Source organism: Bactrocera neohumeralis, unplaced genomic scaffold, assembly GCF_024586455.1.
Source record: "Bactrocera neohumeralis isolate Rockhampton unplaced genomic scaffold, APGP_CSIRO_Bneo_wtdbg2-racon-allhic-juicebox.fasta_v2 cluster10, whole genome shotgun sequence".
Lineage (NCBI taxonomy): Eukaryota > Metazoa > Arthropoda > Insecta > Diptera > Tephritidae > Bactrocera > Bactrocera neohumeralis.
In genome coordinates, this window is record NW_026089623.1 from 6071193 (window position 1) to 6088807 (window position 17615).

A 17615-nucleotide genomic window follows, 5' to 3' on the forward strand; every position below is an offset into this window, starting at 1 on the left:
TGCGCTATGCTCTGGCGTAGCGGTAGCAAAAAATTGGGAGCGGTAGCACAGCAGAGCTAATGAAAATTTTCATGTACTATAGCTCCCGTCATGTGGTATTGCTCCCGCATGTGCTACAGCTCCCGCATGTTTCTCAGAATTGTTCACTCTACAAAAGTGCTCAGAGCAACAAAGTCGAAACTCACACCGGCGAGGTATCTAAACCTGATTTTTCCACGAAATTCGCATTTTTTGTATAACTGCCAAGAGCTATAGCGTCTAAAGTCAAAGCGATGCCATAAAATACCTCTGATCTGTAGGAATTTAAAAATAAAAATCAGGATTGTAGTGTATTTTCTATGGAAAATTTTAACATCCCTCGGTCCAGTTCTTAATGTTAATATTTAGGGCTAAAATTTTCAGAGAATTTTTTTTTGGGGTATTTCCAAGGAATTTTTGTGACGGGACTGAAAAAAATTAATAGTTCAAAAAAAAAAACACCCTAATGTATATAAAAAGGGGAAAAGTATATGTAGTTAAAATTAATTTCGAAAATTCATAGTAATTGAGTATTGTAATACATTTGGAATAGATGATGTTTTTGGTAATATAAAAATGGTAAATATTTTACACAATAAAAAAAAATTATAATTTATTCAATTATTATCTAATTCACTTTATTAATATATTTCTTAAAATATTTGATTTTAGATTTATAAAGTCACTTGACGCAACAAGTGCCAAAATGATTTGCATAACATTTTTTTGTCTGAATTATTCAATTAATTCAAATATTATAACAGAAAATAGCAAAATGAAAAAAAAAAACAAACACATGCGGGAGCTGTAGCATATGAAAATTTTCATTAGCTCTGCTGTGCTAACGCTCCCAAATTTTTGCTACCGCTACGCCAGAGCATAGCGCAGAATTTAATTTTTTGCTCCCGCTGCAGCTATAGTTTTTCACCTAACAAAACTCGGAGCAGAGTAGAGCACATACTTTACATTGTTATGCTAAGGCTATGCTGAGGATCCCGACAAAGTGAGAGCGGTAGCAAGAGTAAAATGAAATGCTACGAGAGTTGCGTAGTTTTTCAAATGCTGCTAGCAGCCAATGTACGAAATTGCGATCAACTCAAATCTGCGACCAATAGTAACAGATTCACAGGCTAGTTCCATAAGAAACATTTAAAGATGCAGTTAATGGCGTTATTAAAAAATCGTGGATCCTAGGAATACCAGGCAACGATTCAACATATGCGATTTGGGTGAGTCTCAGTGTGAAATACAGCGCATTCGAATGGTTGATTGGTGATACGCGTTTAATGCAGCAGGCATTAGGAACCTTGGCGAAAAGTCGCGCAGAGTTTGGTTCTCCTTTGGTGACGTCAAATAACGTAATATTGTGTGTATATGGAAGAGCTTCATTATATGTTGTTCCTAAAAATTTATTGAATTGTTCATAATTGCAGATAGAAATTTTGATGTATGCAGTTGGCCAATTACATTGTATTTTCAGTGTCTTTGCCTAAATACGATCCAACAACACTATGGTTGCAACAATTATGCTAATTGTTCGTTTAATGGCCATGTATAAATAAAGAACAGTTTTTGCAGTCACTTCAATCCAGAACAAAAAATATATCACAAAATGTTGGGTGAACACTTTGAACAACAGATGGACCAACTTTTTGTATAACATTTGCGGACGAGCATTTAGCTACTGTAAGTGTAATACTCCCGAAAATTTTTGTAATATATTTTCAATTGTTTGCCTTTAGTTCACCAACGCGGAGGCTTTTAAGACATTAATGGGTATGAATGGCACAAATAGTCAGGGCATTGCGACGAGTCCGTTTGCGGAATGAGTGAAAAAAGTGAGCGATTTACCAATGCCTCAAGATGATAAGACAAAGCTTGACGAATATATTAATGATATTTACAATAAAGTTGGATAATGTAAGGTAACAACAATTAGTTTAAATTTAAATTTCGTATTATTATTTCCACGTATACATATGTACATACATATGTAGTCGTTGAAGTCGCTGACGAATGTCTCAACACTAAAGTAGCTGGACTTTACCTACTTCAAAGCAATATTAATCACAGTTGTAGCGGCAGCACTTATAGAAGTTGGTGAAGAAATTTGCTCATTCTTCACTTAGGTAAGTGCCATTAGTAATTATACTATTAATTTTCAAATATAATTAGATATACTATTAAATACAAAAATAGTTTAATTCTTTCTATTCATCTTAGATTTTGCCGATAGTTCCAGATTAATTAATTTAAAATATTATTATTATGTACAAAGTGTGTGAATATTAAGAATTAGTAAATTATATTTAAAAGCTGATTCTAAATAATTACTGAAAATTTGTAAAAGAAAAAGAAAAAGGAGAAAGGAAAAAGGAAAAATATTACTGTTTCGTAAAAACATGTAAACTTCAAAAACAAAATTAAATAAAAAGATATACAATAAAAAATTCAATTGTTTTAGTGGACTGATACGATACGCAGTGGTGACCAATGAATAACGAAACAAATGACTTATTGATCAGTTCTCTCTAACAAAAGGGTGACCATAACAATAACGAAACAAACTATTTTCAGTCAAAGATGGCTAACCAAACAGATGCGCTAAATCAATGATCGAGAGCGAGAAATCTAATCACACCGACGTGTAGTGAAAGAGGAGAAATTGTTACTTTTTTCCTTCGATGACCAGTTACTTAACTATTACCCGTGTTGTAGGGTAATTTGTTTGGTTACTGTTGTTTAGTTATTCATTGCTTACCGCTGCGTATCGTATCGGATACCTTTTTCACATAAATAAAATAACTTTTTTATTTTATATCTTTTTATTTATTTATTTTTTTTGAAGTTTAAATGTTTATACTTTCCAGTTATGTTTTTCCTATCTATTTTTTTTTTTTAAGTTTTGGTAATTATTTATAATCAGCTTTTAAATAGTAACATTTACATATGTTTATATGTATACATATATACATTGCAAACTGAACTTTCCTTCTTACAATAAATTTTTTGGCAACATTTGTGTATAGTATTTACTATTAACATTACTTTTCTGGTAAAAAGCTTACATATGGTTTACATATAGTTTATATTATTATACTTTGCATATTTTACAAAACTAAATATACTTATTTACTAATTCTTAATATTCACACAATTTGTACATATGTATATGTAAATGTAAGCTAATGCGACAGTAATATTTTAATTTAATTAATTAAGCACTACTAGTATTAAGTAATTTTTAACGTCTAAATTTAAGAACGGAATAGTAATGGAGTCGGAAATATCTAAAATGAATAAAAATAATTAAATTATTTATTTTTTTATATTTGTTAAGGCACTTACTTTCTATTTTAAAGATAAATATATATATGTATGTACCTAATTGTTATAAAAAAATTTAGGTAAATTGTATTGTTGACTCACTTTACACTTCTATCTTTCTTTAACACAATAACTTCAATTTTTATTTTTATTCTGCCAGGATATGGCGCCTAATTATTCCGTTCCCCTTCATTGCTCTAAAAGTACCTAAAGCAGAGAACGTATATTTATAGAGAAGGTTCACGATGTTAAAAATTTAGGGATATTTCAATTTTGGGATATTTACTGTTTTGTATGAGCGTGTTTCACCACAGAAAATTATTAGCGTGTTTCACCACTTAACATCAGGGGACACGAAAATAGCAGAATTGAGCATTTTCAGTGTTAAATGAGAAAAATAATAATTCCAATGTTAAGGAATGTACGCTTACAGATTCGCCTATTTACTATGCGCAAACGATGCTGCATATAAATTATAGATCGCTATACATACATACTTATATTTGTTATGAAAGCACATAAGTTTGTACATTAGGGTGTGTCATTCTGAGGCAACCTTCGGTAAACAGGCTAAAAACTTTCGAAAATGTGAAAAAAAAGTCACTCAAAAGTTGAGCTCTTAATATTAATATTAAGAGGTGCCTATTTAAAATTTTCTATTTTCCATATAAATTTCATGGAAAAAAAATCATTTTTTTTGTGGTGGTTATTGTGTGGAGGTTATTATATGTGCACGCGATGGCTGCCAGTAGGGATGGTAAACTCGATTCCGATTTTACTCCAAAATCGAGTATTCTCGTAAAATAATCGATTTATCGGAATCGATCTTCAGTAGTCGAAGTCGATTAAGGATCGATTCTTGGCATTCGAAAAGTCGATTATTATATATTTTAAAATTGAGCTATTTTATGATGAATTCCATAAAATCGTTGCAAATATATAATTCAATAAGATTTTTATTACTACCTAAATATGCATTTTATGTAGGTTTGGTACGACATACATACGTATGTATATTTATATACATACATACTTAAATAAATATTTGCTTTGGTCAATAAACTTTTCGATACCATGTTAAAAGACCAAGCGGTCGCACATTTGCCATATAATAATTATGTGAGCATATAAACAAATATAAGAACCATACGCATAATGTTTGTAAATTTGTCTACATGCAACAAATGTATGTAAATATATACATTCAATGCTTCATGCGAAATTTCCGTTGACGCGGACAACCAATGGCGAAGCTCATATTTTTTGCTTTCATGTCAAAGAGTCAATGTGTCGAAAGAATGACGCGACGACATAGCTTCACATAATTGTGTTGTTGGTAGAAAATCCGAGCTGTGCCGAAAACACAAACGAACGATCGCCAATTGCCACTGCTTCCCTTGCCGTTGTACCAGCTTCGCCAACAAACCAGCGTAGAAATGTATGTTTGTGTGTGAGCTTGCATACATATCGACGCAGATTTTTGCAAGCCGCGTAACAATAATTTTTACATTCCTTGACAAATACAGTCAATCCCGGATATGTTCCACAATCAAAGATACAGATTTTTGTGGTTTGTTAAAAATAAAAATTTAATATGGCACATAAGCGAGTGCGGATACTTAATCGAGTGGTACTTAAACAATAATTTCTATGTATTTAAAAAAAACAAACCATGAGATGCAGCAATATATAGGCAGTTAAGAGGGGTGATTTTCATTTAAGCGGAGTACTACTTAACCGGGATCCACTGTACACATAAATCAGAGGAATATTGAATATTTTCTTTGACACATTTCTTGTCTTGAAAATCGACAAACAAACTATGTTGTCAATTTTTTTCTAATATATTTGAATACTTATATTTGCGGGGTTGTCACTTTTTCCTTCTCATACAAATATCAGAAATTGTTAAATTTATGATTTGTGATGAATTTATGTTTGTAATGGTGTTTCTTTTTATGAATGAAGCAAGTGTGCCTGTTGAAAGTGCGCTTGCGTTCATGAATGAAAATATTGTTGTTAGGTGTTTTCCTACAAATTTGAGCATCGACTATTTGGCTGTCATATTGACTTGTGACGCTGCTGCCGCCATTGTTGTCTTTGTAAAGCAATGTTTTTAGTTTTTGCGGGTGACATATTTGCATGTGTACGCATATTTGTATGTTGGTTTGTGTATACATTATTTGTTCGGCAATGTCGTACATATATGCATATGTATGTACTATACATATAGAGCAGTGCGCGCACACTTTTTACTGATAAATGATAATATCACGATTTGAATTTGAATTCTACTTACATATGTATGTATGTAGTTATGTGCTAATATCTAGATGCTTATGAAAATTTAAATGAAGAAATGTAATAAATACAATATTATTGTAATATATTAAGTTTTGGTTTTTAAGTTGTGGGAATGTAGTCCAATTAAAAAACCCAGAAAAATATAATCTGGACAGAGACATTTTTTTAATTTGCTTCAAAGTAATGAGTTATGAGTAATGAGATGATGCCTTATAACTATGTGGCTGCCGAACTGGATTTTTTTTAGATTTAAGGGGAATTGTGAGTCGAAAATGGACTTCTTTTGAAAATTAGTTCTGAACTGAAAAGTCACCAATAAGGTTTCTATTATTTTTTTTAGAGTTTATTGTTAATCATAATACAGGAAAAATAAAAACTCATTTATTATGACTTTCAGTTTTCGTTCCATGAGCAAACTGTTGTGAAATAAATTTAAATTAAAAAAAATTATGCTATTTGCAAAAAAATACTTAAGTGTCTTAACTAAAATGCCTATATTTTTAATAAAAACAACCAGAAAAAACTGGTCTGAATTAGATACACAACTTTACTTATTATTTGTTTTTCAAATGAAAATTTTTAAAACAACGGCTGTGCTTTTGATACTTTTTGATACTTTTTTTGCTTGGCAACATATACTTAATTTTTTTAGCTCGCGGCAACACTTGTCACTAATGATTAGAGCGTGAATGAGAATAGAACAAATGAATTATGTGCGTACGTGCGTACTAAAGCCAATTTTTGCATTATTAAAACACATAAGCCTATGTTTGCAGCAAATAGACTGTGATTTGAGCAGCTGCGTTGCTTATGCAAATAATTTGTATGCTGAAATTAGTGAAATGCGTAAGGATTCTGAACAATCGTTTAAACTAATTTTTGAATCAGTTAAAACAATAGCCGCAGAATTAGATTTAGAAATCAAAATTCCGCGTTTGGCGAAACGGCAAACTAATCTCGACAATTATGAAGGCGAACCGGAAGAATATTACCGCAGATCAATTTATATACCGTTTTTAGATAGTTTTTTGGACCAAATCAATGAACGATTTTTAAAACATCGAGAGCTGCTTTCCAAAATTGAAAACATTTTGCCAAATAAATGCATAAATCTTGACGTTATTGAGATGCAGGAGACTGTTCGTGTTTTAGAAAAGCAATGGGCGGCTGATGTAGAAGATCGCGCTGAATTTAGAATGTGGAAAAGGTTAAAAATCTTTTCTTCAGATTATATTTTCTAACTAAAATTTTGAATATATTTTCAGGAACTGGTTAAATCAAACAAAGAGATCCAAAACTTTTTTAGACGCGTTGAATTGTTGCGATGCAAAAATTTTCAAAACAGTGCATCGTTTTTTAAAGATTGGAGCAACAATCCCTATATCTGTCGCTTCAAGTGAACGCTGAAAATAAAAGAAGATTAGACTTCAATTTGTGAATAAAATAATGAAACCTTGTCGTTTTACCTAAACATATGTCAAAACAATAAGCAACATCCATACAAACATACACATATATTTAGTTATGTATGTAATTTTATATAAGCAATGAAAATATCAAAATACAATTAGAATGAATATATTCTCAGCTCAAGAAAGGTCTTTATTTTTCTTTCACCAGCGGTAATCATTTAATGATTCTTTCTTGAGCTTAACGTTTGATATTACAAATCAAACAGTAGATTTCGTGTTAAGAAATCCCAAAAAATTTTCCTGGAGTCCTTTGTTTACTTCCCGGAACATTTTCTTTGGTTACCTTAACATTTGCTTGGTAACCAACCAAACGATTAACATGATCCTGTCAGACGGAAGTTACATATTTCACAAACTCATTGTTTACCTACACTGTTACATTTTCTGCAATTTTTAATTGAATGGGAGAGTAAGTAAGAGAGAGAAAAACTATCGACATTCAAGCTTATCGAAATATTAATATGTTAAAAGAGAAAAGGCGATACACAATTTTTTCAGAAGAAGAATTAATAACTGAGGCAGAGAAAAACGCAATTTAGTGGTTAGTTTTGGCGTTTCAATTGGTAAGCTCTTATTTGATAAAACCTTTAATTACGAATAATTCTTTTAAATATACCCATAGAAAGAAAGGCGATTTTTTTAATCTAAAACTTTCTTTATTACAGATTGGTACATTGGAAATTTCTTCGAAGATTGCATCGTTGCCTTCGTGCTAAATTTTATGAAGATGTCTTGAAAGATATGCATACAAGCTTTCTTACAAGAAACTAATTTTGATCGATCATCGGTTCGCGAATAATTTGTTATCCGTTCTATGAATTGTAATTTTGTTCGACATGCTTAGTTTACTAAATACTTCTATTATTGGTGTCGTACAATCAAACTTTTACAAGACCTTATGGTAGATGATGAAGCCTCAGTTTTTAGAGGATTCTTATTCAATGGAGAATTGTGTGGCAAAGTACCCCGATTTGGCGATTCACATTGTCGTGGTAAATAGTACTAGCTACTGCGTAAGCTGCTTCCAAATTTTTAGAGTTATGACTATGCAATGTTCTACTTGTATATTTGCTACTTAGTCCTAGGATGAAAATCCTTACTGCTTCTTGATTCGCATAGTCTTTCATAGAAGCACTGTTTTGGTTTCCGGACATCTCAATTTTTGATAATGCCAAATTAAGCGCTTTGTTCACTTCACTGTAGAATTTGGCTAAGGTCTTTTCCTTGTACGATCTTTTCCATTTCCTCTAAAAGGACATATAGTGGCCTTTGGTCCGCAAACGTGTAACCCAATCTATTTATTATGGAATAAAAATTCATCTTCGTGTTGTGGTTTGTAAGAATATCTGCTGCTGCTCCTATTATTTTTGTGCGTACTGCACTGTAGTATCCAATCATCAAATCAGCCCTAGCTCTGATGGCGCTATCGCCAACGTAATGTCCGCTAATGCCTTCTGATCAGTATTTTTCCGCTTGGAGAGTTTTGTCTCGTCTGTGGGACACAATTTAGTGCCTTCAGCGTATTCTCACAAATAATTCGATTTCGATCGATTCTTACTATACCGCCATTATGCTGAAGCCTCAAATTGTTTTTTCAATTAATTAAATATACTTTTATTGTATATCGCCCGGTCGTTCGCGATCACATGGGATTCTGGGCATATAACCTGGGCATATAACAAAGGAGAATAAAGAAAAGGAATCAACCCTGTATTCCTTTCCTTTATTCTCTTTTGTTATATCCTTTTATAAACTGAAAAGGCATGTTTATCCATATTGAATAAATTCAGTCGTTATTTAACCTTAAACTTCAAGAGGTACATAGTTGTTATTTAAAGTACATATTCATTTAATACTATTTACTACGAACTACTTCGCCTCCACAACATTTTTCCTTATTTCCTTTAGTTGTTCTATGAAATATGTACGTAAGGTAACACTTATTATTAGTTAGAATGCAACCCTTTTTTTAATGAGTAAAAAAAAATAATTGAACAAAAGCTCTTTTTGCAATATAAATATAAAATAAATGATTAGAAACGAATTAGTGAAGTGTTAGCGGATATAAAAGCTAAAAATTTAAGTGCAACATTCATTATAAATCGGAGAAACACTCGTTTTAAATAGTCGAATTTTTGAACTTTAAATTCAAATATCTCAAAAACCATAAGTCAGCAGCCACTATATACCTATACTTTCTTGATCTGGAAGAAGTCCTCTATCCGTACATACCCATTTTGATCCCGAAATCGGGGGATGCTATTCTAAAATTAGTGATATCGAAAAAATGGTCATTCGAATAGTAAATTTGTGATACGCGTTTACTGCTGGCATTAGACACCTTGGTAAAAAGGCTGCGCGGAAATTAGGTGAACCTGTTACTCAGGTAAACATGGCTGCCTTATGCCGAAATAACCTTCTTCTTCTTCTTAATTGGCGTAAACACTGCTTACGCGATTATAGCCGAGTTAACAACAGCGCGCCAGTCCTTCCAACGGAGTGGAGATCTTCCTCTTCCTCTGCTTCCCCCGGCGGGTACCGCGTTGAATACTTCCAGAGCTGGGGTGTTTTTGTCCATTCGGACAACATGACCTAGCCAGCGTAGCCTAGTCTTTTAATTCGCTGAACTATGTCAATGTCGTCATATATCTCATACAGCTCATCGTTCCATCGAATGCGATATTCGCCGTGGCCAACGCGCAAAGGACCATAAATCTTTCGCAGAACTTATCTCTCGAAAACTCTCAACGTCGACTTATCAGTTGTTGTCATCGTCCAAACCTCTGCACCATATAGCAGGGCGGGAATTATGAGTGAATAGAGTTTGGTTTTTATTCGTCGAGAGAGGACTTTGCTTCCCAATTGCCTACTCAGTCCGAAGTAGCACCTGTGGGCAAGAGTTATCCTGGGGACACCAAATTCAGACATCGCAGCATAGAGGCAGCTCCTTTTCGTGCTGTCGAAAGCAGCTTTGAAATCGACGAAGAGGTGGTGTGTGTCGATTCTCCTTTCACGGGTCTTTTCCAAGATTTGGCATATATTGAATATCTGGTCGGTTGTTTATTTGACAGGTCTAAAGCCACACTAATAAGGTCCAATCAGTTTGTTGACGGTGGGCTTTAATCTTATACACTATACGCTCGATAAAACTTTATACGCGATGTTGAGGAACCTTATCCCATGGTAGTTGGCGCAGATTATGGGGTCTCCCTTATTGTGAATTGGACAGAGCGCACCTCAGTTCTTCGCGGAACTGTTTGAATATCCGGCAATCCATCGGTCACCGCTGCTTTGTTGTTCTTCAGACGGGTAAATGATATCCGAACATCTTTATGGTCGGGCAATGGAATGTCTGATCCATCGTCATCGATTGGGAATAGGGTTCGCCTTCTCCTGGCGTTGTACTTTCCCTGCCATTCAGGCTGGAGAGGTGTTCCTTCCAAAACTTTAGTATGCTCTGGGTATCGGTCACTAGATCACTTTTAGGGGTTCTACAAGAGTATGCTCCGGTCGTGAAACCTTCAGTTAGCCGCCGCATCTTTTCGTAGAATTTTCGAGCATTACCTCTGTCGGTCAGCTTATCAAGCTCTTCGTACTCACGCATTTCGGCCTCTTTATTTTTCTGTCTGCAAATGCGTCTCGCTTCCCTCCTCAACTCTAGATACCGAGAGCACGTGTTGTGGTCGATCGTAACGTTGCGAGGTAGGCAGTCTGTTATCTCTTCGCTGCGGCACGGCACTCCTCGTCGTACCACCTGTTCTTTTGCACTTTCCGAAAATGAATGGTTTTGGTTGCAGCTGTACGTAAAGAGTTTGAAATGCCATCCCACAGTTCCCTTATATCGAGTTTTTGACGAGTGCTCTCAGAAAGCAGGAGTGCAAGCCGAGTAGCAAATCGTTCGGCTGTCTGTTGTGATTGCAGCTTCTCGACGTCGAACCTTCCTTTTGTTTGTTGACGTGCGTTTTTTGCTGCACAGAGGCGGATGCGAATCTTGGCTGCAGCAAGATAGTCGTCCGAGTCGATGTTAGGACCTCGGAGCGAACGCACGTCTAGAACACTGGAGACGTGTCTTCCGTCTATCACAACATGATCGGTCGAGACAGCCAGGTAGCTTGATGTATCTTCTTGTGCTGGAATCTAGTACCACAGATAACCATATTTCCGGCCCCGGCGAAGTCAATCGAAATTAACTATTTAGTAATTTACTTAGTGCGTTTTATGTGCTTTTAGATGACACACGACCCTTCCCAATTTGCTGGTTTATCGTCAAGTAATGTAACATTATGTGTATATGATTATATGTTGTTCCTAAAAAATTTATTGAATTGTTTCTAATTACAGATAAAAAGCCTGATGTGCTTGATTTCACAATAATTTTTTTTTTTAATTGTTCAAACAACACGGAAATTTCTAACTTTGCTATTTAATTTATTTCCTAAGGTTTTACTTTTAGCGCTATCAATATAAATTTTTCGATTTTATGTGTATTACTAAGCATTTATGGTTTTATTTTATTTTTATTTGTTTAGATTCGGTAGTAGTGATTTCATGAAAAGAAAGTAGATTTTTCAAACAAACAGTGGAAGAACCCTGAACAAAAGTAAGAAAATTATATAAAGCTTTCGATATTAACTTTATTTTTTACCATTGTATGTGATCTTTAGGAACAGTTGTAGAAAATGTGCGCCGCTGGAAGAATAACAATGCATTTTTAGCGCCTTTGCCAGAATATGATTCAATAACACCTTAGTTCCACAATTTTCACGTTGTCCCATTTACAAAGTTCAATACTGCTCCAAAGATTACCGTATGGAGGCTTTAAATAAATACCAACGAGATGCTTGTTTGGGTGCTTTCCACACAGACGACACACAGTAGGATGCTTCATTCAAAAAATTTTTTTTTTTCAAATCTTATCTCCTCAAATGTTAGTGATTGACAAACAAAAAATCTTCCCTCAAGCCAGGCGCTGTAGCTTAATTCTATTCTTTTTTAGGTTCCCATACATTTAACATAGGAATTTTCGTTTTTTCATTCAAACTAAAACTTCACCAACTAATTTTCGTTTCTGAAAAATAACCATCAGATATTCATAAAGTTGGCTTTTCAAACTTTAATAAATAAAGACATATGTAGTTGTGTTGAAAGCGGTATCACCTACACAAGGTGGTGAAAAAATTTGCACACCTTACTTGGGTAAGTGCCAGCTGGAGCGCAGCAGACATTCGAGACAAAAAGAAAACAAATTTGAAGATTTAACTGTTTAATTCTCTAAGCTGTAATCAAAACTTTTTTGTATGTGCTTCGTAGAAAGATTTCTCTATATTAAGAACTACCATAAAATAGTCTGATTACTAAATATCGCATAAAAAGCAGCTAACTATTTAAGACAAGTTCAACAAATTCATTTCAGCTTTTCACCGTTATTTCGAATGTTTCAAAACTTGGATTATATATGGCCGAAAGTCCTCTATTTTGGTGGAAGTTTATGGTGAGCATGCACTAGCTGAGCTTGAGGGCTAAAAGTGGTGTGCACGATTTAAAAGTGGTGATTTGGACTTAATGGACTAAAAACGTCCTGGGCGGCCTTACTCGCTTTAGATTGCAGTGCATAAGAAACTCCCACAGAATCTTTGGGAGTCACTCAGGCAGCCATATCAAAGGGTTTAAATGCTGTTTGAACGCAACAGAAATAACTAAGTTTTGCGTGTTTGTGACTGGTGATGAGGAATGGATCCATAAAGGCAAAAATCATAGGTGAAACTTTACCAATCAGCCAAAGTCGAGTTTGAATGATTTATTCAACTTACTCAATACTAATAGTTCTAAATTAATTTGAAAAATTATTTGTAAATTTTGCAAAGTATAACAATATAAATTATATATAAACAATACATAAGCTTTCTACAAAAAAAAAAAAATAATGTTAATACACCAAATACCATAAATACTTAAATGCTGCGAAACAATTGACTGTAAGAAAGAAAATTCAGTTTGTAATGTATATGTATATACATATATACATATGTATATATATGTTAATATTTAAAAGTTAATCTAGAACAATTACCAAAAAATTGTATAAAATGATTGTAAGAAGGAAAATTCAAACTGTAATGTATATATATAAATGGTGACATTTAGAAGCTAAAACTAAATCTGAAAATTTGTAAAAATGGAAAGGAAAAATACAATTGTTATGTATAAACATGAAAACTTCAAAAAAATAATTAATTAAAAAGAAATAAAATAAAAATTATAATTGTTTTATTTATAAGGAAAATTATGACTGTTACGATAGGCAGTGGTAACCATTGAATAACCAAACAAATAACCAGTAGCAGGTGGCACGATGACCATTGCACCAGTTTTCTGTGACCAATGAATAGCGAAACAAATAACTTATCGACCGGTTTTCTTTAACCTGCAGATGACCATAACTATAACGAAACAAACTATTTGCAATTAAAGATGGCTAACCAAACAAATAGCCAATGAAACGGACGCTGTTAACCGAAGAGAATACTTTTCCAAAATAGTTTACAAATTAGAGCAAGAAAATGTATGTAGCATTTGCGCAAAGTCAATGTGAGAGAAAGAATAAGCTAATCACACCCACGAGTAGTGAAAGAGGAGAAATAGTTACTTTTTTCCAGAGCCTAGAACAAAAGTGACCTATGGGATACCGAAGGCATTAATTACTGATAACCTATCGGTGACTAGTTAACTAACTTTACCCGTCTTGTAGGGTAGTTTCTTTCATTACTGTTTTGGTATATGGGTTGCAGATTATTTAAGTATTTTTTGAAGTTTACATGTTTATACATAATAGTTCTATTTTTTCTTTCTATTTTTACAAAGTTTTATTGTGGTAATTGTTTTAGATAAGCTTTTAAATATTAGCATTTATATTAATTAATTTTTAGAAAATAGCCTTTAAATTTTAGAATTTATTTTATTCTTATAACAGTGCATTAATTTCCTTATCCTTAATATTCAATAATAATTTAAATTAATTAATTTCGAACTATTGGTATTAAGTAATTTAAATTTTCTTTATTTAAGAGGGAGAAATTTATGAAGTCCGGCTTAGAAATTTTCGGCGGAAATTCAATATATTAAATATATACATTCAATATATAAAATAAGTAGAAGGAATTAAATTATTATTTGTTTCGTATTTGTAAAGATATCTACATAATATTTTAAAAATAATTGCATGTAAGTTTCTTCCTAATTGTTATAAAAACTTGAACCATACAATATTTAACATGACATATTATCGCTCATTATTTGATTATGTTATAAACGGTGGCTACCAACTATTTCATGTTAAGAAATGTTAAAAATTGTTCCTAGGATCTTTTGATTACTTCCCGTAACATTTTGTTTGGTTACCTTAACACTTCTTAATTTTAAAATCTTAACAAAAAATCACCGTTTGGTTGCGTGTCCCCCTCCAAAAAAGGCCAACTTTGACATCAACTCTTCTAATAACACTTAATAAAACCATCGTGTACCGCTTCTACCCGACCACGACACCACTGCTTCTGCTGCTTGTTGACGTCGTATACAAATACTAAAGTACCAACCTGAATTGGGTTTTGTCTTTCACACCACTTCATTCGACGCGTAAATGTTGGCAAATATTCAAGAATCCATCGTCTACGAAACCTATCCCTTAACTGTCGTGTTTACCAAGTGCGCAGGGTTTGGCGACGAAGGCATATGTGTTGAAGGTGTTCTCGGCTTCAATCAACAAACTCTGCAGCATGTGCTCGCAAGGTGCAAATTCCTCTAAAGTTATATTCAGAACACGCTTTACGCACCTTACCACACGCTCCCATACCCCACCTTCTGCAGGAGTGTTCGGACAATTGAATATCAATTCAACTACTTTCACAGAAAGATCGTCCTCAATGCAATAACTATCAAATACCTCGGGAAATTGTTTCCCTTCGCTATATTCGCGACGAATCCTTACAGGCTTATCGCGACGATTGATAAAGTTTCAAATTGTAAGAATATATGTGTCTGTTGAAAGATCGGCAGTAACTTCCAGGTAAAGCGCTCGCGTAGTTTGGCGGGTGAATAACGCCACCCAATGGCCTCACGAATGGCGTTAGTCGATCTTTTAATTGACTCATCATAGGCTGTGAGGGTATGCACCTTGAAATTTTATAAATAACCCATTATCTTTACCGAACCTCACATATCGTCGTGTTCACGTTCTGATATCGTAGCGTGGTATCATACGGAAGCCAGCTGGCAGCATCGATACATCGGCTAACACACATAACAGCTTCGGTATCAATAAATGGAAGAGTGTGTATAACTTAGATCCCTTCATTACATTTCCGCCTTCTTTCAGTTGATTAAGCTAAAATGAGTATTAAGCAGATTGGACTTAGGCAAATTTCGATTACTTTCTTGTTTGTGACGACACTTATCTATAAATCGAATGACCCAAGCTACCGACCGCTTTAGTTTAGTTAAATTTGAAAATCTTTTCATGTCTATAACACATGACGGCGTGGCTAACATTACAAATTTCGGACGAAGCTCTCTTTACACTCTTCTAATAGATCAGGGATTCCTTCAGTTGCAGGCCAGAGCTCTTCTTCTTCCGTTAAAAATTATGGCCCGTTTAGCCATCGCGAAGTGGGGTGACTAACGAATGTCGTATTTGCTCGTGTTGCTTTAACAGCTTGGTTTGCCTTTGACGGTATCCAAGGCCAGTCGTTAGCGGCGGTAGTGAAGAGAATTTCTGTGACTTTATGTGCAACGAACGGCTTACAGCGACGTCTTCCCGATCTAATTCAAAACGGTTGCCTACAACTCAAGGCGCGAAATTGTCATTGGTTTTAGTAGAGCGCATCTCGGTTTAGCATATACGAGTACGATGTAAATTTTGTTATCTGCATTTGTTGCTCTACAGTAGGTTACGGCTGCAGATACCTCTTCACTGGCATCTACGAAGATGTGAAGTTGTAGGAGGACCTGAAAATTTAAAACATTCTTAAACTGACTTGTTTCATTTTTGGCATATAGTTTCAGCAGGGACTCATCCCACCGCGATTCGTAACGCTACGATTTGCCCACCAATAATTTCGCGTTTACAATAAATTTGGATAAAAATTAAAGTGGGTGAAATACTGACATGACTTTGCTTAGTAGCTCTCTTTTCAACGTCGTTTGAGTCCACTAATGATTTCAACCTTTGTTAAGGGGTCAGTAGGGTAATCTGGCCTGTTTTTTTGACATTTTTTTTTCATAGAAATATTTATTCTACAATAGAACTTTTTTCACATATCATGAGGTATATCGTGGAGTGTATAAACAAATTTTTTCGGAATTTTTTGATGAAATCTGTCGGAGAAATGGCTTGGTGAATGAAATGAGTTTTTACTGGCGGACACGTTTTCTCATAATTGGATCCTCTGAAATACAAATACCCAATTTATACTTAAAAAGTACGCGAATGGTTGTCGTCCCTACTAGAATCTTGAAAAAATGTTGATAAATAAAAAAGTAATGAACGTATTTTTACATAAATTTGGTCATAATATTGTCAATAAATTATAAAAAAATTATGAATATAGTAGGGACAATAGCCAGACGTTTTGTGAACATTTTAAAAACTAAGCAAATCGGTTGAGTAGTTCGACCGGAATCATGTCCGCCAGTCTAACAAAGTGTGTTTTGAGAAAAACGCGTTTAAAGTTTGAGGTGTGTACTCCGAGTGCTCCGAACGTCGAGCGGTATTATTATTTTTGAGCCTTTTTCGAAACCTTCCAATGGTAAGGGGATTTCTACATTAATTCTAAGGATATAAGGGAACACGAAATGCAAAAAAAAAAAATTTTTTTGAGAAAGGATTTCCCTACTTACCTCAATCAGAGAAGAATCGGCCATAGTTATCGATTTTTTTTTTGTTTTACGACCACCCTAAAGGCAGGAGAAACAAAAGTGAAGGGCCTCAGCTTTACCTCATCTTTCACGGATGCTTAGCGACTTGACGAAACCTTCCACTAACAATTTTGTGCTAAAATGAATCAGAAGAAACAATTTTTCATAACAGTTCTAATAAATAAAGTATACATATATCTACATATTCAATATACAAATATTCAATATTGTCCACATATAATTAAATAATTTGCAATTATATATCATAGTAGTGCGGATATATAGTCAAAACTATATTTAATATCGAGAGCATTTATATAATTTACTTTCTTTTGTTCAGGATCCTTTCATTTTTTGTTTGATGAATCTAGTATACAAGACTAAATTCAATGAATTCTTGTATTAAATTCGTCTCTGATAAAATACTTCCTACGTCACAAGTAAGTTTTGGAAGAACCTCAACGGTGTTCCAAATAGAATTAGATGTAGAATGTAGTCATCAGGATAACATTACGATTCCGAACTTTTGTAAGCTAAACCAAGTTAATGCCTTAAACTATTGTAGAGACCAAAAAAAATAAAAAA

General features: G+C 33.9%; 1 long non-coding RNA gene across 1 annotated transcript; it reads left to right on the plus strand.

The window, feature by feature from the left end:
- Positions 1-1103: 1103 nt before the first annotated feature.
- Positions 1104-13525, plus strand: LOC126764998 (uncharacterized). Its single transcript, XR_007668215.1, has 4 exons — positions 1104-1704; positions 1761-1943; positions 2016-2147; positions 12535-13525. It is a non-coding gene; the product is annotated as an uncharacterized LOC126764998 (long non-coding RNA).
- The last annotated feature ends 4090 nt before the right edge of the window (positions 13526-17615 follow it).